The sequence below is a fragment of the Tympanuchus pallidicinctus genome, unplaced genomic scaffold (genome assembly GCF_026119805.1).
Source record: "Tympanuchus pallidicinctus isolate F22 unplaced genomic scaffold, pur_lepc_1.0 scaffold5, whole genome shotgun sequence".
Classification (NCBI taxonomy): Eukaryota; Metazoa; Chordata; class Aves; order Galliformes; family Phasianidae; genus Tympanuchus; species Tympanuchus pallidicinctus.
Genome location: NW_026294769.1, coordinates 49,988,969 through 50,016,370, shown reverse-complemented (window position 1 = coordinate 50,016,370; position 27,402 = coordinate 49,988,969). Strand labels below are relative to the sequence as shown.

The 27,402-nt window shown below is 35.8% G+C and overlaps 1 protein-coding gene across 7 annotated transcripts in view; it reads right to left on the bottom strand.

Annotated features, from left to right (window-relative positions):
* RALYL (RALY RNA binding protein like) overlaps positions 1–27,402 on the bottom strand; it is a 371,615-nt gene that overhangs the window by 81,161 nt on the left and 263,052 nt on the right. The gene's annotated exons all lie outside the window — the stretch shown is intronic.

Sequence of the window (27,402 nt, the reverse complement as noted above, 5' to 3'; positions counted from 1 at the left end):
GCTTCTCATTGTTGCCATTAATGGGAAACAGAACTGGTCCTTGAATTACAGCTTTTTCCAGAGAGTAAGGAACATCATTCTCTCTTTGGCTTCTCTTGATCATAATAAAGATGTCGTTTCCAAAAAGAAAATAGAGCACTTTTCTTCTTTCAGATCAAGCACAGTCATGGCAGGGCAGAAGCCAACAGGCTCTGCTGCTTTTCTCTGGTAAAAGAATATAGGCATTATCATGAGACTCAGACAACACTCAATGTTGACTAGTTGTCTGAATTTCTCAGCAGTGTAAGAAGCCTCAAGCAGCAACATTAAACATTGTCATGGGGAAAGAGTATGACAGTCTTTCATCTAACTCTTTCATGCTTCAATATGATTTTCTTTCTAAGGAACATGCCCTTAACCCAAGTAATTTTTAATTTAATAAATTCTTCCTCAATTTTTTTTTTTTTTTTTATTGTTAGCTACTTTTCCTGCCCCACAGGCCTTTATCTAACTTTCTCACTAATTTTAGCTTAATGCTTCAAGCAGTGTTTTTAAAGGCAACTGAAAATTTGTAGAATACAACAGTTCACTGTCCCTATTGCCCCAATCCCTTTGTCTTTCTCACTGTTTTTCTTGCAGATTGTCAACTTTATTCACTGGAACATGAACAAGAACTATTCTCAAAATATCAATAGCAATATTTTTCAAAAAAACACAAACATTTTATTTGCAGATAGTATTTCTCGGACATTGAAACAAAATTTGCATATACTTGAAGTATATTTCTTTGTAATTTTGAACAATGAGCTTTCCAAAGTGTTTCTGGGTGGGACTTGGGCAGTTTCCACAGCACAAGTCATTCTGCATACCCTGGGCACTTTCAAGGAGGTAAGGGATGCGAAGATGAAGCTGCGCCTCTGCAGAGTGGGCTGCTGTACCTGCCTCCACCCTTGAGCTTGGTTGGCATAACCAAGTTCTCACTGAAGGATCAATACATTATTCATACATTGTTGTCAAAACATTCAAGGGCAGCTCAGACCTTGAGGGTATTCCTCACATGCTTTGTCCTGGAATCTTCCCTCTATACACTACTGTTCTCTTTGTGGTGAACTCAGCTTTTACCTTGGTCCTCCCTTGTTTGGAGGACCGCAACCAAATAAATAAATAAGGTTGTGAGGATTCAGAACTGCTTTCAGCAGGTCAATTCTCTTTTCTACATTCCCTCTTTCTGCTTATGACCTTCCATGTTCCAGGTTTATCTAGGTTAGGGAATCTATAGATGAGGTTATTTTCAAGCTTCAAATACACATAGCACAAACCTTCAAGCATTTCCCCTAAGATAGAGTAATTTTCCTGTGCCAATGTTAGTGAAATTTTTGTTCTGACTACTACATGGTAGAGTTCTACCAGGTTTTTATCTTTTTCTTTTCTTTTCTTTTTTTTTTTTTTTTTTTTTTTTGTCTTCTAACAAAACTGTTGTAAACATTTGATGGACAGCCACAGAATTATCTGTTTTCACATAATAACTGTAAAGATTTGTTTTCCTCTAACGATATCACTGTATTAGTATTGCAAACTAATATAGATGTGCTACAAAGGAAAATGTCCTGTGACTGTATTTAGAATATTCTAAATTGTACCATTTTTATTAACTGCTCAGGGTTGGATAAAATGACAGCAGAAGCAGAGATAAATCCACTGAAATTTGGCACATGGGAGGAAATGTTATTGTGGAGATAATTTGCAAACAATATTCCAAATCTGATATATTTTTGTATGAGCAATACTCAGATTGTAGCCATTAGTAACTCTTTCGTTGCCAATGCATGCATTTCCACAGAGGATCCAATTTATACTAACAATAAAACTGCAATTGCATTTAAGCTTACTGAGAAAGCAGGACATACAATAATTGGAAATACTGACAAGCTTAAAAATAAACAATATACAATGTCTTTTCATTCTGCTTACTTAGGCATTTCTGCAAACAAAATATAAGAAAAAGTTGATAGGAATAGGGAAAATGATGGTTCATACATTCCAGTTTTCTGCCTCCAGCAGCCCTAGATCCTTTGCAAGTGACATGAGAACCTCAAACTAGTTTTAGATACAATATTATTTTCCCTCCATTCTCTTACTCCAGCATGATTCTCCTCCTAAAATGCTACATAGTTTAGGATTAGCTTCTGTGATTCTGTGATTCTGTGATTAGCTTAAATCCTAAATCATGTTTTATCTTTCCTCCTCTTGTGTTTTGTTAAGTAGAACTGGAAATCAGTAATACCATGAGTCACCTTGCTAATCACATAAATGCCCCATCACTCCATTATTTTTAATAATATATAATATTAGTGTTCTGAGGTTTTTTTTTTGTTTTATTTTTTTTTTTTAACAGAAAATGTGTTTCTCAGCAAGAAGTGAGCTCTGTTTCAGCTTTATAATCCTCCCTTCTTTCATTCCCTCAGCTCCTTTTTCAATTACTGTTCTCTCTAACCATTATCACAGCTAACATCTCAGAGGTCTTGTCAAAAATATTTTCTAGAAACATAAATCATCATCATTCTCACTTCAGTTTTTTGGACTGTTGCTGTCTGCTACTGTAAATTTATGTTTGGTCTTGCATGCAAATACACTTCAAATGATCCATCAGAAATTCTCTTGCAAAGGGTATAAGGTGTACTTCTACTGATGATATTGATTTGCATATATTTTGAATCACTAACAGGATGCATTGCAATAGATTTCTAAAAATAATTTTAGAAAACAAAGTAATTATTTTGAAACTTTTTAAATTCAATTTGAACACCAAAAGCACTACAAAAATAAAAACATAGAGGAAATTACTGTTTAATTTTATAAAGATAAAAGTCAAAAAATACAATTTCAAATTGGTGATTCACCAACAGTTTACTGTTTACTCTTTACTCTAACAGTAAATGGATCTACATTCTTCTATGCTTCCCAGTAACATCTTCTGTCTTCTTTGGCTTTGCCATACAAGCAATAGGTCTCTATTACTCACAGAAAAAATTAAGTAATTTTGGCTCTGAGAATGCAGGAACCAAGAACTTCTCCAGTCTGACCCACTTCTTTCACCAAAAAGTTTTGAGCAAAAGAGATTTCCAACTTGTTTTTTCAGAACATGTTACTTGAGCTAACCACATACATACACAAGGCACGAATGTTTGTAAAAAAAAGTTCTGGAAATTAATTTCTATTTAGTTTGCGGTAAGAAACATATAGAGCTAGACAAGACAATAAATATTACCTTACTTTCTCTGTCTTGAATGTGTGGGTGCTTAGGAGGTCATAATCCTTATTTGTACAGGTTCCTGTTGGAAGCCAGACTTTTTCTTTTGGAGCATGAGCATGAAATTCAAACAGATTCCTCAAGATTAAAATTTTCATCCAGGTTTTTAAACTCTATCTAATGTTCATACAGAATTACACAGAATGGCCGAGGTTGGAAGGGACCTCAAGGATCATGAATTTCCAACGCCCCCACCGTGTGCAGGGCCACCAACCTCCACATTTAAATACTAGACCAGGCTGCCCAGGGCCCCATCCAACTGGTTTTGAACTCCTCCAGGGACGGGGCATCCACAACCTCTCTGTAAAGAACTCTCTCACCACTCTCTCTGTAAAGAACTTCCCCTTGATATCCAACCTAAATTTTCCCTCCTTCAGCTTAAAACCATTTCCCCTTGTTCTGTTGTTATCTACCCTTTCAAAGAATCGACTCTCCTCCTGTTTGTAGGCTCCCTTTTAGAGACTGAAAGGCTGCAATGAGGTCACACCGCAGCCTTCTTTTCTCCAGGCTGAACAGTTCAGCCCATCTTCCTCAGCCTGTCTTCGTAGGGGAGGTGCTCCAGGCCTCCGATCATCAGTCTTGCTGTATTTACCTTTCCCCTCATATACTTACCCATGTATGCTTGCATATGAACACAATCACAATATAAACATGCATTTTCAACCTGAATTTTGTTTCTTAAGTTCTGCAATTTGTCTTTATTACATAGTTTCTGGAAATAAAAGGTTGCAAGGGAACACTGAGGAATACTGAATTCCTGAACTTGGAGTTAAATTATTGCTGTTAATGTGGACGCTAAGGTCAATTGCTTCAATATAGCAAACAAAACATTCTTTGTTCTCAGCATCGTCATAACTGAAATTGTTATCTGTTGTCATTGTTAAGGGACATTGTTAAGGTGTAGACCCATCTGAAATGTCAGCACCTGCAGCTTTTAGAACGGATTTTTTTTTCTTGGTTTTTTTCCCTTTTTTTTACCAGTGCAATGAGAAATTCCAGTGATCAAATGAAACAGCTCTCTAAGCTCACCTAGAAACATTAATCTTCTGGACACACTGCATAAACCACTAATCTCAAGCTTGTCATTTGAAATGAGGAAGGAAATACAAGAAAACAGGCAGACTTTTTAAAGCCTTAGCATCGTTATTTCAATTCAGTTAAAGTCTTTCATAAACCTTTCATTGCAACGAACAAAATATCCAGAGAAAAACACGGTGGCAAATGATTTCTCTGAATAAAAATGAATGCAACTCAACACAACATTACTTCTCCTAATCCTTTACTTCCTAATATTCAGCTCCTTATCAGACACTTCTGTTAGCATCATGGTATATTTTTCACTTGGAATCGTAGCTAGACATTTAAAAACTAAACCCTGAGGGTATTTATGCTGTTCTATTATGCACTGGCCCAATAGCCTAAAGCTGACTGAGCATACCTGCACCCCATTATCATATCAGCATCACAGTCCTTTCCCAAAATAATTATTGCTATTTATCACCCTTAGTATTTATAATTCTGTTTTTGAAAATAGTTGCACATATTTTTTAAGGAATTAGGCCACAACAGAAAAACAGTGCTCACGTAAAAAAGCAGACAACTTTATGAGAGTTTTTAAAGCTCTCTGTGTTAACATAAGCTTTCTGTTAAGTCTGTAAGATCTGATTTGTTAAATTTGTAGCCAGTGTTGTTACTCTTTGCCGTTCAATCATTTATTGCATAATAACAGAAAACATACATATATATAAATTTTTTAAACTTACTGAGATGGAAACTAGTAAACTCTCATAAGAAAGAAGAACACTGTGGCCTTTTACTTTTGCTCACTCACATGATCATTGTCATCTCGAGCTGCCTTATTTGGGGGAAAAGAATATTCAACAACAAAGCCTCCCAGGGACTCAGAATGTCGCTGCCTGCAATGAACGGGTTCCAGAAGTTATAATAGAAAATTATAAATGAATTTATGGAAAAAAAATGTTATACTCAGAATGGCTATGTACTTGAGTGCATGGCATTGCTTAATCTGTACTTTCTTGTGGGTATTTGGTAGACAAGACCTTGTTACTTTCTTACCAGCAGCTGCCCCTCAACCCCATCTTATTTTCTTTTTATAAAGAGACCACAGATAAATGAAAAAAAGTTTTGAAAGAACAAATTGTAGTAAATGTGTTCATTTATTCATTTTCTGCCATTCACTAGGATACTGAATCACCACCATAGTGGCTGCAGGATCAATCATGGTAATTAACCCTTTCCGTGTGCACACTTTATTTTAGTGCTGATCTCCAGGTGCTTTTGTTACCCACTTTAAAGTGTTCAGAAAATTGAGATTAATAGAAAGTCATGAACCAGAACATGGGAATGGTTTCTCAACTTCATTTCAAAGAAGTGGATACTTGCCACGATCAAGCATCAATTACCCACCAGAAAACGAATGTTCACTTCAAGGAATCCAAGTTCTGATGTGGGAGAGATACATTGCTATTTGGAGTGGATTCATGTTTTCCTTCAGTGCAGTTATTCATTTATGTTTGTCTGAAAACATTGCCTCCTCTAGCGATTTGCATTTTTTTTTCTTTGCAGTAAGTAACCCAAAGTGTTGCATCTCAGTTTTCCTTACATTGAAAAAATTAGGTTAATATTTTATGCTTCTAAATGAAAACTGCACAAACCTACTGCACTCAGGCGATCGCAGCTGCTCAGGACCTGCTCAAATATTTAAAGAATATAAATCCCTCTCTCCAAAACATGCAAAGTAAACATGCTGACAACTTATCATGTAGAATAATTAGTGTCTGGCTGTGATCTCTAAATTAAAAGTTGTGTGCTTTATTTCTTTGATGTGCATTGCAGTTTTGGGAAGGTGGGAAATACAGCTGAGTATGAAGAACTATGCCCGGGGGAGAACAAGATTCACTTGCAAATAACGGTGACTCACTTTTGGATTCAACAGGTTCTTCAGGATAGGCTATCACTGGTGATACATGTTGCTGAGGATGGTCATGATGAATGGTGCTCAGAGCATTTTTTCTGCTAAGATGCCAGCCAAAAAGTAGAGATTAGTACTGTCATCAATACAAAGAGGAGGAATGCAGCCCAGAGTATAGGATACAGGGAATGGGAGGGCACTTGAAACGAGATCGGCCCATTGAGAATATAAATATTCTACTCAGATCTCCTAATGTTCATAAGATGAATACGTCCTGCTTTGCTTCTGCCCATCTCTGAACCTCTGACTACTTCACAGGCAGCTCAGCTTGCATACCAGCCTGCAGGTTACCCGTAAGAAATGTTCTGGCATATGTGGGAGCATACTACAGCAGTGCAGAACAGCGAGCTGCCCAGATTTTAGGGAAAGAACTGAGGTCTTAGTTTTCATATTGCTGTATGCTGAAGCTCTATGGAGCATGCATGTAATCTTGGATCTGCAAATACCCAGATGCATTTTTCGTGTGTTATCAAGAGCAAACTGTTAGACAATTTCCATATGAAAAATATTCCCCATAGACAGATTGCCAGGTTCCAAGTTTTTTCTGATCTAGGAAGTGTTTTTATCACATCTATTGCTGAATGCAAATCCTATTTTATGATTTTTAAATTAGGAGAAAATACAAACAACATAAAAAATAACATAAATCCCATACGAAAGGAATATTACTGTAACATTTGTTTACAAATCATTCTAATTTGCTAATATTAATTCTTATTTACATATTAGCATGAAAAAAATCTTAATTTGCTTATAAAGCAACAAATAATTACCCTAAATTTTTACTTTAAATAGATATTTAATACTTAACATATGAACATACATAAAATAGTAATATTTTGAATAAATATATACATATATTTAGCAATATTTTGTATTTCCACAGATTGCCATTTATGCAGAATATTAATGGGGGTTTCAATAGTCTTTTCTTTCACTAGTTGTACTAACAGTTAAACATGAACACCTATTTTGATGTGGGATGATACCAGAACAGATGTGAATCACAGGTGTTTTGCTCATATAGTCAGTTCTATGGTTCACTTACTGGCATGCAGCAATAAAAGGAAAGCTACCAAAAAAAATCAATAAAAAGTAAATCCCAGAAAATATAGCAATTTTTCAAGTCTAATTGAATGCAAGTTTTAAAAAAATTTTTAAAAAATAATACTATTATATTCCACTGTTTATTATATTCTACTTTTTGTGAGGTATGTTTATATTTATTTAACTAAAAAATTATGTCCATAGCTTCCATTTTATCTAGCAGCAGAAACTGTACAAAAAACTTGTGTTAATTCCTTATAGTGTGAGGGGAGGCATGTGTCTGAAGGTCTGCAGTTTTGTAGAACTGGCAAAAAGGAAGACATAATCCCCCCACAAAGGGGGTAACACAGCCAAAATACTTCATTTTGGAAAGAATTCTTTTAGTCATTAACTTGGTTATCAATTTATATGCCAGTATTAAAAAGCAGTCAAACAACAAAACAACAATCACAACAAAAGCAACAGAACAATGGACAAAAAAAAAAACAAAGTACAAAACCAGCTGTATTTTGTGAAGAGCTCAACTTTTATTTACTTTTAAAATGCAGCTCTTTCTCCTATTTTTTTCTCCCCCATGCATTTGCAGAAGTCAGTAGCCTTCGTTCTTTCCAGTCCAAAAACAGGACGTTCTGTTTGGTGATCACTTCTGAGAACCTGGCCTTTTATCTTAACGAGCTACAGAACAGCTAAGCTTTCTTAGAGGCAATCCACATTGTGAGGACTGAATACAGTTGACAGGTGCCCCTATCAGCAGCTGTATCCAAGGCAGTCATAAGCTAAGTTGTATTGGGCCATGAGTTTTCATATTTATTGAGACACATGGAAACAAATAGTGCCTGTACAGTAGGAATGGATCTCCACCTTTCATACTTTGAATCCATTTTGGCATGCAGGCATTTAAGCCACAGGGACCTCTGTGCTCACACACTGCATGCAGCTGTACCATGTCATGTCACAGCAGGAGACTACACACTAAGGAGGTGTGATGTGTCCACACAACCAGGAATATTTCATACAAGTTTCTCCAGTGTTAACTGAAGTACTGAATTTGTAACTGCATGATATGGTTCATTAATAACATCAGTATTTTTATCCTAGATCATCAGCAACAGCTTCCTTTTAGTGAAATGACCATAGCTGAATTACAACCAAAACCAATAGATGAAATGGTAAACTGTTGTAAATTATAATAACATCAGTTATCTCCCTACAGTTAGTCTGTAAAATAACTTTGGCAGAGTCACAGTTTCTACTGTCCCCAATGGCTTCACCCACTGAGCAAACTGAAAACCTGTCATTTAATTTACATTTATCTCCAAACTAATTACTCTCCAAAGGCAGATTGTCAAGCCATTAAAAACCGATCATTTAAAAATAAATTAAACACCTTTCCTTCTACCCCCATCTCTTTGTGCTTCCATATGGAATTGGTAAGGTCATAGGGAAAAATTTGGATGTTACAGATGAAACTAATAAACATGCACATTACTATATGATAGCACAGCCATGGAGTATGTTTGTGAAAAATTCATGGTGGTCTTTGTCCCTGTGGTGCACCTGCAATTAGCCCATGACGTTAGGTGGGAGCTGAGTGATCCAAACGTGTTACAGCACAGAGCCAAAAGCAAGGGGTGTTGCAATGGGCATCTGGAGGCCAGTTGTCTTACTCTAACTTCCATTTCACACTGGGAGTGATAAGGAAGTCAGTGGAGCTGCTCCTACTGTCTGAAAGGAAATCTCTGTGCCTTTAAACGATGGCAATCAATACAAGAAGCAAATATACACAGTCATTTTTCTTATAAATGACTGGCATGTGCCTATCCCACAGGTCTTAACAATCCATTCTTGATATTTGGGTACTCTCCCTTGAAGTACGGCTATTTGTCTAAAGAGAGAACAACGTTATTCCCCAAAAATGTGCCTCAGATACACACCGATAGAAACTTTCTTTGGATTTCTGATTGGTATGCACACACATCCACAAGAATGTACTCTTCCTTGAGCCTCAATGATACAAAGATTGGTCTTGTTGTTACTTTATGTTAACCACGTCATGGATCAAAACTGTTAAGAGTGATGTAGGTTTAGAAATGCAGCCTATTTGGAGCACCTAGTAAGATCTTATTGCTTTCTATGTTTGTACTATCAAATTGATAATTTTTTAGTTCATATGCTGCTCATACTGCAGTTTTACAACACAGTGCCAGTGGTCTGCTACTATAGAGCATTTGGTGAGCAGTCCATCCTCAGAAGCTGCTATCTTGACTGCCTCTCAAGACACGTAGCCCCTACTAGGACCTTGATATATGGATTTTCTTTCAGGGCCAGTCACACCATTCATGAAGCTTTTCAGTCATTACCACTAGCTGCTTTATGAATCTGCTCCAATATATTGCTCATGTTTTGCTTCTGCCTCTCTCCTCTTCATGAAAAAGAAACAGATTTTGCATCAACTTTTTGAAGTTGAACAATGTCACTGGATCTGGATAAGTTATAGTCTGTGAACTATATTTTTCAATGAATCATTCAGGATCCTCAAAAACCTTCTTCTGACCTATGCATTTCTTCTGCATTTTTCAGCAAAGGCCTTTAATTGTTAAGGATACAGTGATCCTACTCCATTTGCAGAAAGCCTCTATATGATACAATTGCAAATCGAGTCTGAAGAAATACAGAATCATAGAATGGCTTAGGTTCAAATGACCTTAAAAGTCATCTACTTCCAACCCCACTGCCATGGGTAAAGTTGCCACCAGGCTGTTCAGGGCCCCATCCAACCTGGCATCCACAGGGAGCATCCACAACTTCTCTGGGCAGTGCCAGTGTCTCACCACCCTCTTTGCAAAGAGTTTTCACCTAAATCTGAATTTCCCCTCTTTCAGCTTAAAGTCATTCTCCCTTGTCCTATCTATACCAAACCATGTATAAAGTTGGTCTCTCTCCTGTTTATAAGCTCCCCTCAGTTACTGGAAGGCTGCAATGAGTTCACCTCAGAGCCTTCTCTTCTCCAGGCTGAACAAGCTTATCTAGTATCACATTGGTATATCAATGAAGGACCTCTGACTAGTCCAGGAGTTACTCAAATATAGGTAGTATAAAGCCAGTGCTAACTCCTGATACGATAAACTGGTATTTCCTGCTCATTCCCTGCAGAGAAGACCTTAAAAACATGGATGTCCAAAATATACTGCAATTTGTCAACTAGCATTAGAAAGTGGACTTTGCAGCTCTAAGCTTTGTGAGCTTAGAGATACGATTTACTTAACTGGTGTCACCTTTTTTCTAAATGCTGCCTTTTCACACTCCAACACTGCAGCCAGCCCTGTCAGTCCCACTTATATCATGCTTGGGCTGAGCTCTGAGCTTGTTCCTCCTGACTGCATGGATGCTCCTCGTGCTATGACTCAGCACATTTAATAGCTGATCTCCTTTTAGTAGCCTGTAAGATAAAGCCACAGTCATGCACAAAACGATCATGACTTACAGTCTCCTAAGAGAAATGTCACAGATTAATGTATTGCCTTGCAATCTTCTGAGAGTCAATGAATAATTATTTACTATAATCTCAAACGTTATTGCTGAAGGTACTTATATTTCAACATAGCTGTATAAATACATTCAATAACATTGTAACATTTAAGACTTGCAGGCATGAATTGTTATCTATATATGGTTTATACCAACTTATTTTCCTCAGTTTGGCTTGAATAATATTTACGTGTTAATTATTTTTTTCACATTTAGTACCTGCCTTTGCACGTATTTCACTAAATATGAAGACAGCAGATTTATATCCATCACTGATTCATATTCAGTATAAAGAAAAAGAAAGTGATGTAGGAAAATCATATCTCTCATCTCTCTGAAAACTGGTCAATTGGGGTGACCCAACTTCAGCTATCTATCACTGGTAAAGCCAGCAGCAAAATAGTAAAATTCAGAATAAATAAGTGGTCTGACTCTTTTTGCAGGTAGTGATAATTTGTGATTTAAGATATAACTGAAATAAGAGGTTTTAAGCAAGGGACACAAGGAAATGTCTGAAGAATCAGCCTTCATGTGGATATTTAGTAAGAGAACAACTGACCTTAAATAGAGGGCAGGTAATACCCAAATACAGTTGAAGCACTGTGGACCAGCTGTAACATGGTTGTAAATCTAATGTGATCTTGACTGAAAGGATTACAATCCTTTAGTCTGTTTACTATACACAGTGATGCTTAGTGAGAAGGAAATCTGAAGGAGAGAAATGAAATAAGAAAGAAGGCAGCATAATACATACAGATTCATGGGTGGGGGCCTAGAAAATCTTGAAAATCTTGAAATCTTGGAATCTCAAAAAGGGACAGAGGATATGATGATATGATTCTATTTGTAAAGGGACTGTTTATTTTTTTTTCCAGATAAGATCAACTGATGTTAATAATAATAATTTTAAAAGATATTTTATTATAAAACATAATAAATAATATTTTTGAAAATAATAAAACACAGATGTTTTATTATTCATTATTATCTTTTTTTTTTTTTTTTTTTTTTTTTTTTTAATTTTTTGCAACCCTGAATTCCTGCCCATAACAGTGGAATTAGGAAATTGTGTGCCTATTACTTATCCCTCAGGAAGGAAGGAGCTAACAGACTGAACTCAAGATTCTCCACATGAAGGTGTTGTCTAATGAATTCTCTTTTGAAATATTTATCGCTTGCATACTCAAGTCAAAGGATCCAAACCGACTTTTATTGCTATCTCTCTAAAACACAAAATGGTTTTCTACTCAGGTTAGTCCATAATTCACTGCAGTGATGTAGAATTTGTGACGTAGGCAGAACTCAGCCTTTTAGACATTGTACCATACAAAGTCCTTGCTGTTGCTAACACTGAATGAGTTGTTTCATTTTATAAATGCAAATATTTAAAGAAATTCGGTATAAATAATATATGGTTCAGTTATGCTTGCATATTAAAAATATACAATGTTTTTAAAAGCTGCATAAGCCTCACTTAAGAGTATTACCACTCCAGTAGTTTTCTTCAGCGCTGGTGTTTGCAGAAAGCATCATAAAAGCAAATATCTGTAATTTTTCTCTTTAACTTGTCCTATTACAATTTTAAAATGAAAAAATGAAAAATGAAGAGGTAGTAAGAATTCATCCTAATCTTAAAGTCATGATTCAGAGGAAAAGCCACAACCAAGCAGAAGTGCTGGTGAGCAGAAACTTGAAGCCATGTGAAAACATGCTATTGATAGATTCTGCCCTCAGGGAAACTCGGTTTTGTAAATTCACTGCAACTGTAGAGGATGGCAAGCAATTTGCTTTATACCAGCAATATATTCTTCTAATGCAAATAGCCTGAAGAAAGACATGTCATAGCTGATTTCTCAGTCAAAACAGTTCTCTCTATTTTCAAATTTCCAATATGATAGTTAATTAAAAACACTGTACTTTTATCTCTCAACATAAATTGCTGCACTGAAAGAGATATATGCTTTTCTATCACAGAAATAACAATTGTGTATTACAGCCAGGAAAAATCTTATGAGTAGTTTGACTTCCATGCTGGTGTCAGACTGTATGAGTAATGTGATGACTGTGTCATTTCTGAACAATTTGGATCTCTGCTGGTAGGACTAAGGAAGTCAGAAGGAGCTACTGAGACCATAAGCACATTGCTACCAAAGTGCAGAGACAAGGAGAAAATCAGAGCTGTAATCTGTCAGATACCAGGGGGCCACCATTGGATCTCACCCAGAAAGAGCACTTCCTCCCTCTCCCACTCAAGTTATGATGATACGTGTAGTGACATATAGGTCTTTCTCATCCTCCTTCCTCCTCCACATCTCTACTACTCATCCAGTGGTGCAGTGAGATTTTTGGAATAAAGAGTGAATGGTCTTCCAAACACAGGGATATATAGGCATAGCAAATTCTTTGCCTCTACTGAAGTACATAATTTCCCATTAGATTCGTAATTAACCCAGAGCATGGCACCATTTGACACAGGTGATACACTTCACTCCCAAAACAAAGACTACCTTAATCAAATTGAATTCCCCATGAAAAATGGCATCTTGCCCAGCAAAACTTTCCTCCTCAAGGCTTCACTGGATGCTGGCTCAGAAAAAGCACCTCAGCATTTCCAATTCAAGATTTGACATATGATTATATCTCCTGTATAGGGTACGCTTGTGATAGGTGGCTGTGTTCAAATGAGAAAAATTGCATTAGCCTGGAAGCACATAGCCCATGATAAACAGCTTGTATGAGGATTCCAATGATAAATACTGTCAGCACATATCTGCTACAAAAGGGATATCTTCTTAAACCCCAGCTGGCAACAGCTTAGTTCTGATACAGAGGGATTAATATACTTACAGGATTTTGTATGAGACAATATAACTAGAAATTGCGGAAACTGGTGAACAAATCAGCTACCAAACTTGGATATATATATTTTTTATGTAGCTTTATTCATTTTAGGATGCATATCACAAAAAGAACATTTGTGATCTCATTTTGAATTAACCTGAATTTACCCCTTGCTTTAAAAAGATTTCATTTCACAAAATCCATGCACTATTTGAAATACGGCAAATTTTTAAGTGATCTACAGTACACTCCAACTTAATTTGCCCCTGAGACATCTGTTTGATGAACAGTCTATTTTGGTGCTAACCAGTTGAGCACTAAGCACTGCAAACAGACATCAGAGCACTAAGCTGCAGTGATTACATATTTAACAATTTTCAAAGTTTAAAAATATTACCTATAACCATTTCTACAAGCAGAGAAAGATTAAACAGTGTTTATGTGGGTTGTTTATCAGCCAGCTTAGCTTCTCCCTTTTTTGGCTGATGCTGATGGATTTAGCACATGAGTTTCAGTGACGCTCCTTATGAACTGGTTCCTTATGCCCGGCAGCTTTAAGATCTGTCACAGATCCTAAATCCAAGGGACTCAAAGTTATATTTCAGTGAGAAACTTAATGGCCACACTTACCAGGATCACGGTAAGTACCAAAATTACATTTCTTAAAGGAGTTTAAAATTAAAATCTTTGAAGAAACATATTCTGTATGTGAGCTGAAGTAACGTCTAGCAAAGGCCACATGCATTCAGTTTTGATTAAAACATGCGCCAAGCTAATTACTCTCAAACAGCCAAATCTCGAGCATATCAGTGCCCTTGTTAATATTCTCTCCTTTCCTGACTAGACTGATTCAATGATCAAAATAATTAAGCAGCTTTATGGCAAATCAAATTTATACAGCTGTGGAAATGGAACAGGTGTGACCTGCACATATTCTTGGCTGGTCTTTTATCATGGGACTGCAGTCTCATTTTTTATTTAAGGACCTTGCCAGTAGTTATACATCACAAGATAAGGTTACAATTTGTGTGTCAGGGATAAAATAATGCTTGTTATGTACCACATCTGAACAATATGGGCATGCTGATAATGAAAGAAAGGTGCCAGAAGGAATAGCTCATGTGTGTTGATGAAATCAGAGAACATTAATTAGACACACGCTATTTAAGACTATATAGCAGCCTAACACGCCATAAAATTGAGAGCATTATAAATAGCAGGTTGATTACACATCAGGAAAAAAAAGGGATGAAGTTATGCTCCATAATTAATGAATCTCTTCAGAATACAACTTTCTTAGGCCTTATAAATATCACCTGAATTACTAGAAGAGCTGTGAAATCGTTCCACTGGGGAAATTAATTAAAATCGATGAAAGACATATAGAAGCTATAGCCATCTTTATTATTCCTGAGTTCATTGCTACCTGCTGAGTTTCCAGCTGCTTGAGTCATATTTCAGACAAAGAATCCCTGGTCTTTGCAGGTAAAGCTATCAGCTGAAGTGGAACACAGCAGAAGTAATGTAGTTTTATAATCTTTCATGAAGCCAGCTTATGCTGCTGCAAACTCTGTGAGCTTTTTTTTCTGCACAAAGAGAACAAAATGTACAGATTTTAAACAGCAGATGAAGAATTAATCCCAAATGCTCTCTGTGATAATGTTCATATGTCTGCAAGCATATGATCTCCTTCCAAGGCAAAACTTGGGATGCTGTTACCTCTTTTCAAAACTGGATTCAACCTTGCTTCCCCAAAGTAAAGAGAGGAAAAAACCCTTATCCAAATGTTAGTTAATGGCCACAATAACATAATTACCAGCGCAGAATGGAATGACCTGAGTTCCTATACCTCTGTTCTTCACCATTCTCTCCTCTTCTCTATACTTGACTTACTTTAAGATATATAACAGGAAATGCAAAATAATGCATAAAAGCAGTATTTAGTAATACAGAATATTTTTGAAGAAAACAATTGCTCTGTTAAAGTATTATAAATAGAAACAGAATGTTACTAAGAAAGTAAAATAAAAGACCTTTGCAGATATGTGTCCTATAGATGAAAGGAAGTACAGAAAAGTTGTGAGTGGTGCAATTCAGTGGGAGCAATCTGCCTTTCTCTCTCTGAGCTTGATTTTCAAACTGCTTTTTCTGTCACTACCTTTGAGAACTAAGGGCTCAGATTGAAGACCGCAGATCACAGCCCAGGACAATATTCTGTTTATACAGCATATAACTGTGAGACTTTCTACAGAACATTTTAGTAAGTTTTACTATTCTTACTTGTGTTACTTTAAACAAGTTAGAAGGGACAAAACAAGGTTTTTCTTAGTATCAAGAACTTTTTCATTGGACAAATCTTTCTATATTTCACAGTAATTCTGCCATGACAACATCAAATAGAATCTATCATATGACTGGAATCTTTATAAAAAGACCAGTCAGTAACCTTTTAAAAAATCTTCAGCTTCATATGATGGTATTAAACCTTTTGAATTCCAAAACAGACTCAAACCCTGTCATAAACTCATATTTTCTAAAGCAGAGAGCACCAAATTCATGTATTGTCACGCAAAACACTAAAATGCATTAATGTCCTAATGTTTCTGAATAATTTCTGTTTGGAAAATGTATAGCATAACTGTGAACAGTATGAGTGTATTCAGTTATAGCTTTCCTTAAAAAATCTCATAGATATGGTTTATAAATTGGCTGCCTAATTTGCATTTGTTTGAAGCATACGCATGTTTTGGTTAGTAAAGAGAAGACTGTCAAAAGCTTGCATTTAATAGTATGGTACTATTTCAGTAAAACTAATTGTTTTTCTTTTTTTCTGTCTTTCTTTTTCTTTTCTTTCTTTTTTTTTTTTTTTTTCTTTTTTTTTTTTCTGCAAAGAAACAAGATGTCTGCCAGCTATTTAGATCTAGCTTGGCTCCTGCTGCCTTCCTGCCAATATCCCCGCTCAATGCTGAGGAAAGCTCCTCACTGCTGCCCATCCTTAGGCACTGCTATCTAATGAGGAAAACTTGAGATTGGTGTTGTTGGGTGGAACTATCATTGGCTCACCTGACTTAGGTACTGGGGAAAAATGACTTTAGAAGTCAGTTTAAATGCTTTCTTATTGTGTAGTCATACCTACACGCATGAATGGTAATAAAGAGAAGACTGCATAGGTAGATCCTGGATTTTTTAAAGAGTCACAGGTAGAAAAATCAGATTGCTTTGGAGACTAGAGTACCTTTTGGTGATGCAACATTTAAATTGGTAATAATTCCAAAACATTAATGCTTTTGTGTAACAATGGTAGTAACATACATTACAACTCAGCAAACCACTACAGCCATGGTGATAAACTGTACATTTAAAACACAGACCCCAAATAAGTAGCTGAAGAAAGAGAATAAATGGACATTGACTTGTACTGCATTCCCTTTAGGTGTAAGTTAAATCCAGAAGGAAGGGCTCCCAGGACATGTTACGGCTTCTTTCCGTCAACAGAAAGTGTAGGACAATGTAATTGACACTTTTTCCTTAGCAATAAAGCCTTGATTTCTAGCACTACTACTATTTCAGTCAATGTGAATTTTGCCATTGATTTTAGTATTGCGTGACCAAAAACCGAGGTTCATATAAAAGTAATCAATAAAGCAAAACAAAATATCTGGAGAAGATGTTCAAAGGCACAAACTGCTGTTAAAAGCCTGCTGGCTAGAACTGACTTTTGTCAGACTTTAGGTGGCAAATTGTCACTCAACATTTTTCCCTTCTACTCTCTGATACATGTTGTGAATTCCGCTGGTGCCACAAGCAGTTTATACTACTTACAAGTAACCTAACTGAGCACAGAATATCTTTGATTTTAAACTGCATTACACAAGCCAGAAGTAAATTATGAGAGGAAATTATTTATACCAACCACTTTCCTTTAATTTTAATTCTCAACATAGAGCACTTGTTCATCATGTTCATAAATTCCTGGTAGGAAGAATGTTACATAAGAGAAATGTAAATTCTGCAAAAACATTAAACTTCCTGTTACATACAAGATTTTTCCTTTTTCCACCTGTGTTTTGACCTATAAACTTACAACTTCTTTTGAACAGAGAAGATTTTGTAGACTGTTTAAGTGCTTCAAATTACCTATTCTGTAGGTAGCACACATTACCTATGATGATCTGTGGACAGTAGCTGACCATACAGTAAAATACAGTTGATTCTTTGGCAGATCTCTTTTATTTGAATATGAACAGTTCATTCTGTAGAAATATTTCAATTCAAATGTAAAAATGTTCTTCAACATTAATAATAACATTTTTAGCCAATCAGGTTTTTTTTTGTTTTTTTTTTAAATCGAATTTTAATAGCCATTCTAAGTTGAAATAAAATGTATATACATGTAATGGCAAAGTTAAAAAAAAAATTGTGCAAATATATATGTAAATACAGCTTTATGAAGAGGAAAGAAATTAGATTTTGTGGTGGCCACACAAACATTTACAATTCATGTGTAATTCATGGGCAGGTCCAATCAACCCTATCTGCATTTCATGGTAATCCACTGCCTCATTTTCTGAACAGACACCAGTCAAAACATAAATCCAAATTTTTATAGGGGCATACAACTTCTTGTGTTTACTTTCAAAAACCAAATAGGACTATTATCACAATGTTTAGTTGGGAAAAAAAAAAAAAAAAATCACTTAATCACTGGAGGAATTGATCCCCCATACAGGATATTTCAGAGATTGCGGAGATTAAAATTCCTACTTCTATTGATTAGAAATAATTTATTCTCAGGGTATTGTTTATGCAATGACTTTTGTGAGTAGCAGGAAAATATTTTACTTTTTGATAGAAATGAAAACGAACTGAAGTGGACTCATCTTGAACATAAGTGTTGTCTGTGAGGATCAAGGCTTACTATAAATTCACATGAAATATCTGCAACGTATATAATGGTTTCTGGAAACAAGCACTTTTTTTTTAATGCCAAATTTTATCAGAAGTATTAATCGATGCATGTTCACTATTACTTTCAAACTGATTCAGAAAGCAATAGGGGATATAAATTGTCCCCGTGTTGCACACCTCAATCTACTCATTACTGAACCTACTTTAATAGAAACTTACTTTCCTACTCATTGCATCTGCATCAAATGATCACTGCCAAGTGAAATGCAGTATCTGTTATTTCATAGATTATTTATATACCTAAATATATTACTGGGATCTGTGATGCTGAATGATAACCTTACTAGAAAGCTGATCAGCAAAAAAATATATAGAGACAATGGCAAAACGTTTGACAGATTTGCTGCTCTCATGAGAGGAAGTTGTGGGAAAAAAATATATCTTAATGCTCGAAAATTATTTTAGGATATATCATAGTAATGAAAAATGTGCTAGATCTAGATCCATGCTTGCTTGAATACATATTTATAAGACTCAGCCCTGTTCAAAAATATTAAGTATCAGATATTAAATGATACCAGTGAGAATGCAAATTGAATCAGTACCTAGTGCCTCAAAAATTCAGTTGTAATGTAAGTTTCTTTTTCTCAGCACAGGGATGACATTTTATAAGCCACAAGAACTAAATCCCTGACATTTTCTTTGGGTTTTAGTTCAGCTACTGAGGGCAAGAAGGAAGATTCCTCCCTCCCTTCTCCACTGCTCTCACCCTGGAAGACATTTTTTAAATGATAGATGATAAGTTTTAAATAATTATTCCATTTTGAAAAATAGCATATATAATGGAAAAAAACATTTTCAGAATAATGATTAAGACTGATATGTGTTGAGAACCTCTAGCATTATGTTTCAGTACTCTGCTGATAGCACATGTTGACCTACAGTCACAAAATAAAAATAAAGTAAAAATGAAGCACTGCAAGTAGCTGCACCAAGTCTTCAATAGATCTTAAGGAAATATGCAAATGCACACAGTGAAAACCAGGCTATTAGGCAACACCTAGACACAGCTTTGTGACAGACCTGGAGGTGAACCAAAATCACCACTACAGCTGCCTTTGGAGACTATTAATAAGATAGATACCAGCAATTTGGTTAACAATTGCTGCTCTATCTTAAGAATTACAGTTGGATGATTTTCTAAGGCATTTTCTAACTCTTGGGGTCAAAAGAAGTATTGTAACACAATATGCATTCATAATTTTTGTGTGTGTGTGTGCAAAAAGCAGCTCTTGGCAGCATTTATTTTTTTGAGGATTTGAGAAAAAAAAAAAAAAGAGTCATTTGTGGAGATCACTGCAGCCTTCTGCAAAGGACAATAAGAGATATTTAGGCAGGGGAAGAAAAACCTGTAACTCTAAGCAATAATATAAGCTAATATCAAAGCCTGTTTATCAGAATCTTTAACACACTAATAACTGGACAAAAAAAAAAAAAAAGAAGAAGAAGAAGAAGAAGAAATGAGGTGGAATTAGGAAAACAGAAATTTAAGACTGAAATAATTCTTAGTTGCAGAAAAGCAAGACTGAGTGCTCCACAGATAGGAGCTGGAATTAAAATATTGATCATGTGTGCTCACAAGTTTTACTGTAATATCACCCTATTGCACTTGAGATCTGTGTTCCTTCCGAGCTATATGTGAAGGGAGGAGGGGAAAGTTTATAGAGGAATACCCAGAAATGTTCCTGGATTTTACTCACATGGAATCTCTCAAAGAAAGGCTTCTGCAATATAAAGACATTACAGTTTCTGCAGTATCTTTTAGATATTGGTTGGTGCTTCTAAACCAGCCAGAATCCTTTTAATCGTTTATCAGATATTGGATAATCATCTGAGAGACTTTATGTGCATTTTTAAAAAATGTTATGATTATTTTTTTCTTATGAAGGTCTCAATATACATTGTGCTTGATCTTATGACTGGTTACAGCTGGAAGTACGCCACTGTAGCATTTCTTAAAAGTTCTCCGCTTTTTAGATTCCATATATTACATTTCATAATAAAAACTCAAAAAGATGTATTGAGAATAGATTGCACATGTTGTAAAGGTCAAGATTTAATTCTGTCAATAGTTTTGATTATGAAAGAGGCAGAATTACAAGCTGTGTTTGAACTAAAGATCTGTACTAGAAGTAGGACGGAGGTGTTCTCTACTGCTCTGTTCTTACAGAGAAAGTACATGAAAAGGAACAGAAAAGAAATCAGGTTGGCTATAAAAACAACAAAAATAGTTTGTTTACAGATCAAGACTTGCACTGAATAATTTAATTATACTATCATTAAGGTTGGAAAAGAGCATTCAGTCCAACCATCCACCTACCAGCAGTACTACCCACTAAACCATGTCTGTAACTATCGTATCTACCCTTTCCTTAAACACTTGCAGGGATCATTTCTTTGGGCCACAGAGATGATAAAGGCCTGGAGCATCCCCCCTATGAGGAAAAGTTGGGTGATCTGGGTCTGTTCAGCCTTGAGAAAAGAAGACTCAGAGGTGATCTTATTAATGTTTAGAAATATCTTAAGTGTAGAAGTCAAAGGGACATGGCCAGCCTCTTTTCAGTGGTCTGTACGGACAGGGCAAGGGGAAATGACCGCAAACTGGAGCATAAAAAATTCCGCACCAATATGTGGTACTTCTTCACAGTAAGGGTGATGGAGCACTGGAACAGGGCTCCCAGGAAGGTTGTGGATTTACCTTCTCTGGAGATACTCAAGAAGCATCTGGATGCCTTACTGTGCAGCCTGCTGTAGGGGGCCTGCTCTGCAGGGGGCTTGGACTTGATATCTCTGGAAATCCCTTCCAGCTCCTACAATTCTGCAATTATGTGACAATGACTCCATCACCTCTCTGGGCAGCCTGTTCCAACACCTGATCACTCTGAGAAGAAATTCTTTCTAATATCCATTCTGAACCACCCCTGGTGTGACTTGAGGCCATTCTCTCCTGTCCCATCACTGCCTACATACAAGTACTTTCCTTATTTTTATTTTTTTTTTTTTAAGTTTGCATTTTTTATGAAACAAGCATCAGTGGATTTTGCCTTAAGAGAACAGACTATATGGTCTGAACACCAGAGGGATTTTTCTCCTACAGAGCAGGGAGGTAGATGTCTCTGCTACAGCACAGTACAGAGATTCTGATAGAGGATTACTATTCACGTAACGTTAAGTGAGGAAGTGTGGAGTCCCTTCAAGATTCCCATACTTTTAGAGGCTTTAGAGAGTTTAAGTCTATACAGTAGCACTCTTTATGACTTGCACAGTAGCATGTACTATAATGTTTTAAGAATTACTTTTTTGCTAGTGGTCCATAGTACACAATGAAGAGATTTTTAAAAATAGATGAGCAATCTAGATTGAAAACCAAGTGACAGAGGAGGAAATTGCATGTACTTTTAGTAAATTGTCTCCATGACTGCACTCAAAAAATGTATATTTTAGCCAGCAGTCATCTAACCTCAGTCCATCTAATCATTAGACTTCTGTTTGCTCAATTTAAAAGACAGAATTGTCTTCCTACATAGATTCCTTCTGAATACAATTACCTTAGGTCTGATGGTTGTTACTCCAATTGATCTCACATTTTAAAATTATTACCAACTATTAAGCATTTTAAAACTATTCCAAATCTCAGGTCATTACTGGAGTGCTTCAACCTCAGAACACGTAAGTTTTGATAATCAGCACACCATGAATGGTATTTTACTAATGATAAATTGTGACACTGATGAAGTCAGCAACACTTTCAGCCTGAGCAGAGCTGAGAACTGGAATTCTCAGCAGTACGTATGCAAACCAGTATTACATTTATATGTCTTATATTTCTGATACCTGCTTCATTTTCAGTGACCTTTCAAATATAAACTATTGATGGTACAGTATGTTCATTTGTTAACTCCCCTAATACTCTTCAAATCACATAATCCAAACTACATGATTTGCATATGTTCATCTTTTTTAACAATTCCCTATTTATGACTGTTCATGATAGCTGACGCATTTTTATGATGTCTCCCTGGTGTTCCAATTATTACTTCTGCTGAAACTTGATTATTGATCGTAATTCTACTGATGTATATTTGCAAGGTAAGGAAACATTGCCAACATAACTATAGTAACCTTTTTAACAAATAGAAAGCTACTGTTAAATTTTTTGTTCCTCCTCCTTAAAGATTTATTGGATTTCTTTGTTACATTCTCCAGACAAATTTCAGGTAAGTTAACCTTGACTCCCAAATTGGTTTCTTAACAGTCCCTTCTGTATCTGTCCTGACACTGTTTATTCCTTACCTTTTCACGTTCAAGAGAAATTGTAAATAAATTCTTGATTCCCTAGGATTTCCTGTTCACTTTTAGTACTTCCTCTCAGCATTTACTCCAGTGGGTCAAAACCTCTATTTTGCTTACTGAGGCAGACTCCAAAAAAAATAAGGGGGAGCATCCAGTATGGCACATGGAGTTTGGTCATCTTATTAATCTCTCAAAATGTGCTTTTTGGAACCAATGTCTTTCAGTACTTTTGAATAAGTTACACAGTCCAGAAACAGAAAAGCAATGTCTGCTTTGGAAGTATACAGTAGACACAAAAGAGTGTCAGAGAAAAAGTTCCAGCTTACTTACCCTGTATGCTTCACTGAGGGACATACACTTAAAATTTTACTATTAGTGACATTGTGAAATGAACAATTTCAAATAAGCCAATCTTCTCAGGTCACAATAAATTCCCTTCAAAGATATGAGAAGAGTTCTTCTATCCCTGAAGTCCCTGAATTGTTGAGTAGTAATTACATGTGTAGTTCTGTATAAAGATGTTGTCCGTGTGATTTGAATATTCAATGACATTTTTTTACTCCTGGAGGTCACAAATGTCTTTTTACTCAGTCTTATTACAGATACTCATAATTGCGCTGAACTCGACTTATTCAAAAAGTATGAAGCAATAGGAACATCCTGGGGCTATTCTAACATAGCTTTATATGAAGAAAGCTGTTTCTATATCGTGCTGAAGAGATATTCCCTTGTTGTCTGGGTCTCTGATGTTTTAAGGAATGAGGCAGAGTTGTCTTATATGTATCTGGGTCAGTAACTACACTTGTTTTCCCCAGTGAGATTTTGCTTTCCAGTTGCTAACTCCTAACACACTTTATTAAAGGCTGCTATTTTCTTTGAGCAGCAGCAGCAGACTCAGTACTAGGGACTCTTTATTGCCCTAATAGGCAAAAAGGAGATGAAAGTAATCATGGGCTGATCAAACTATGATATAACAAGGTTCAACAGATGCTAAATCTATTTTTATGGCTGAAAGTGATTGTTCTATCTGTAAAGGTGGACATTTAAGATGAGAACAATAAATCTGTAAGGAAAAGATGGCAAGTGGAATCTTAACAATAAAAGAAAATATAGAAGGCAATGCAAAGAAGCTGATAGGACGAAATATTCCTTCTGACTGGGATTTCACATAATTTCTCATCAATTGTAGGTCTACAATAAATTCCCTCTTCAACAAGACAAGGTTACTTGGAAAACACAGAAGTTATCCCTGCAACAGACAGCACATCTCTAAGTTTTTCAGTGACAGAACAATGGCAATGGGCACAAACTGGGACACAGGAAGTTCCATATGAACATTTTTATGTTGAGGGTGATAGAGCACTGGAGCATGCAGCTCAGAGAGTCTGTGGAGTTTCCTTCCCTTGCAATACTGAAAACCCACCTGGACAATTTCCTGCGTAACCTACTGCAGGAAACCTGCTTATTAGTGGAGTGAACTAAATGATCTTCAGTGGTCCCTTTCAACCCTACAGTTCTGTGATTCTGTGAAGTACTGCACTGATTTAAGACAAAGATCTTACAACCTTCTGTTAGTCACATGCATTCCACATTACAGCATCTACAAGCACAACTTATGAAAATAATTTTCCTTTCCATTTACCATCACCTATTTAATCCTTTTAAAATGTAGACATAAATTTCATCAGCACTCCACATGAAGGGAAAACTAGGACTGAACAGATTAAACCTAGAGAATGAGAGCAAAGAAACATAACTGACTAAACAATCAAAAGTAAGCTTGTGATACCTCTGTAAGGAGAGAAGTCACCAGGATAAAAGGAAGTGGGATGACTTTCCTCTCATTACAAAAAAAAAAAAAAAAAAAAAAAAGAAGAAAAAAAAAAAAAAAGAAACAAATCCTCTATTGGTTTCAAAAGAAAAAAAAATCTTCACAAGATCTGCATGATACTGTAAAAAGATACAATTTGCAGCATATCTACATAAAGATAGCAATGACTATTCCAGCTTTGTAAGTTACAGTACGCAGTGGTAACATAACTTGGAGGCACTCTAGTAACTGAATGACTGCTTCTCCATGGAGAAGCTCCACAGTTACACTGCAGCCTACCACAAGGTTTATCCTGACCATATTGTCCTCAGCAGCTGGTACCCTAGTGTCAAACCTTTTGTTTCAGGAAAGCTCCAGCAGGCCATGTTTATCAGTTTTCCAGATATTATAAGACTATTTCTTACACTGGTTTCCACTCACTCAGTCGTTATGTTTGTGCAATGAACCAAGCCTATCAGCTATCTGGTAACAACCTGAATTATAGATAAAGCGTGCTAGAAATCCAGACACATATCTGCATGCAAACTCAGTATGTGTGTATGTATGCAGGACAAACAGTCATACAGAAATAGCCTTAATCTAATATTTATTTAGAGATGTAAAAGTTTCACAGCTTGCTGCAATACTTACTTTTGATTCTCATCATTTACAACCATGTATGGAATGAACAACATGCGTGAACTACTTCAGGTGCAGCAAAAGCAAAGCATTAAAACTAGTGCTGAATTTAGAAGTTATGTACAATGCTGCAGCTGAAGATTTATTCATAGGAAACCTGGAACTTTTATCCTATTCATGTAGGCACAAGTATATTTTATTTTATTTTATTTTATTTTATTTTATTTTATTTTATTTTATTTTATTTTTTTTCAGCTGATTCTCCAGTAACAGTTTTGCAGCTGGGATAGAAAATGGAAATAGAGATTCTCCATATTTTATGTTAAAAAAAGATCATAATCTCACTATTTTCGCAGTCCTCCCACCTCATTTAAGTGTTTTCAAATTGTTTAAAGTACAAAATGCCTTTATACTCTTCTTCAAAAGTTGAAGAAAAAAAAAGTTTTAGGCAAACAATGTTTATAGTACTTTTCAGTGTACACCTAATCTAGAAGCAGAACTTCAGTGAATAGGGATGTCTACAAAACTCACTTTTGTTTTATGCCAGATGTTCAAGTGTGTTATTAAGATGTAGTGAGGAGATAAAAAAAATGGTTTACCCTACATATACTTAAAATTATGCACTACATATCTTTCATTATCATTTATAAACAGGCATCAAAATAGTTTCAAGTTTCAAATATAACATGATAAGTGAACAGAAAAGGTGGTATTTGTCTACTGTTTAACATGGCTGCTACCAACAATCTTCGTATTTCAAAATAACAATTATTTAGACAAGATCAGTCCTTCAAAAAGGCTTTTGGTAATATAAATAGGAGTAATATCAAAATTACCCAAGTTTGTTTGTTTGCCTGTTGAGACTTTTGCAATTGGTAATTAACTAAGAGGTAGCAATGAAACATCCATATATGCACGATTGAATTTAATGTAACAAAGAGAGCACCATTGAGGTATCTTATTGATTGGCATCCTAAAATTAGAGAGAGATTAAAACAGAAAACAGTGCAAGAGCTACTATTGCAATTACAAGCTTGATTCTGTTTCATTCTGATTGTTCTAATTATGTTTCATTCTTATTCTTTTCCCCTTGGCAAACCATAGATTCTCCTTGGGGTCAGTAGAAGAGAAAGGGGAAGAAGGCAGCTTTTCTTCATCAAAGCATTCTTTAGAAAATCCTATGCCAAGTTCTTGTGAATGACTATATTCCTATGGCAAATAAAAAAATCTAACTTACTCACTCAGTCACAAATTTAATTACTGTATACCACAACCAGATTTGCATAGGAGAGAAGGCAAGAAAACAGCTGGCTATAGTACACCTCCCATTTTACATATAAACAATAATAATAATTGATACATTTAAATGAACTAGATTAATTAATATCTTAATATCTGCCTGTATATAAATAATTTCCTTTCACTGCTGTTAAGGGAATAACCTTTATGATAATTCTTTTTATTTGAATGTGAAGCAGATCAATTTCCGTGGCAGAAATCTTAGCAGGGATCTAAGCCCTGCAAACTTTCTACATACTGCACATCCATTTGTTTTGGTAAAGAAAGACTGAAGGAGAGCTGCATGGATTAAGTTCTAAGGAATAAAAGCCAAGGTCAGTAATAAAGCTGCATAAATCCCTTCAACTCTGAACAGAAGCAATGCCCCTGTCCATATAAAGTCCAAACTTATCTTCTTTTGTATTGATATGCCTTTCCCTCCTGCTCTCTCCTCTTAAAGCACACAGTCCCTGCTTGGCATTTTTCTTAGAGGAATATCTTTTTTCTCAGCTTCAGACATGCTCTCCATTTATTACTTGGCCTCTTGCTGGATTTCCTTACAGTAACACGTACTTCATGACCTGACCTGCAGCACTTCATTTTTACTTGCCTCACTCATCCTGCAATAATGGTCTGGAAAAGACAAAATTGTTACTAAAATTCCCCTGGCTGATACCATTGCAATTTAAAGAGTCAAACAGGTGCTTGCCAGGAAAT